Source organism: Phaethon lepturus, unplaced genomic scaffold (assembly GCF_000687285.1).
Source record: "Phaethon lepturus isolate BGI_N335 unplaced genomic scaffold, ASM68728v1 scaffold37846, whole genome shotgun sequence".
Taxonomy (NCBI): Eukaryota; Metazoa; Chordata; class Aves; order Phaethontiformes; family Phaethontidae; genus Phaethon; species Phaethon lepturus.
Genome location: NW_010549047.1, coordinates 12,789 through 13,909, shown reverse-complemented (window position 1 = coordinate 13,909; position 1,121 = coordinate 12,789).

Below are 1,121 nucleotides of genomic sequence, written 5' to 3'. Positions count from 1 at the left end.
TGCCTCTCTCTTTATTCTCCTTCAGGCTCACAGGGCAATAAGCATGACTTTGTCCTCTGCTGGGTTCTCCCTCCCTTTATTTTCGTTATTTTTCTGATTTATTTTTTTTAAATATTCTCTCATAGGAAAAGATGTTTTCTGAGAACAATGGTGGAGATCTGCATCTTTATTTATGACTTTGTGAATCAGCATCTGGGTGATAGGAAGTGAAAGTTTCTCAGCTAATTACACACGCTTGATGAACTGCGTAATAACTGCTGCAGCACCGCACATTAATTGAATGCATATAAATGACAGCAGTTATTCTAACTTGAATGATATGTGAAGAAGTGACGTTGCTCACAGCACCCTGATTATCTTTGTTTCCATCTTCGGGAATCCAGCTTAAACAACTGTATTTTTACAGCACTGAGCAAAAATGCCCTAATAAAAAACACTAGCAGTTGCCTCAAAGCCTGACACTTTAAAAACAAGTTGCCTTAAGTGGATTTAGACATCTAATAAAGCATACATTGAGCAACTACAATTAACAATTAATAATTAACAACTAGCTACAACTAACAGCCAGTAAGAGCTGTAAGACCAGCTTGGAAAATAAAGCCACCTTCATTTAGATGCCTAGATATTGTCTTAAAAAACTAATACAGAGTTTACAGAGTTGAACTTTGCCTAACTCCAAACAATTTCCTGCTATGACGCTTTTCTAAAATGTATTTGTTCTGGAATAACAGGGACATACAGTGACTGATACAAAAAAATATGGATTACAGCTAATAGGCCACCATGTATGTCCACACTACTCTTTGTTTACCCTGAAAAACATAGCCCAGCTATTAAATAACACATTATTTTAAAAGAAACAATAAAGAAAAATAATTTGGTGTAAAACAAATGTGTAAAGTAGTACAAAATTAGTACTTTAAACTAGTACCAAATACCTGCTTTAATTCAGTACCAAAATATACCTTCTATATCACATACCAATTGCTTCAGAAACCTGCAAACGTTCTCAAAGAGATCTGCAAATTCTCTCATACTATCTAACACGAAAAGGGTAGAAGCCAAGTTTCCAGAGCTTCCAAAAGCAGCCTACTTTTCAAAGTACCATGTCACAATATTTT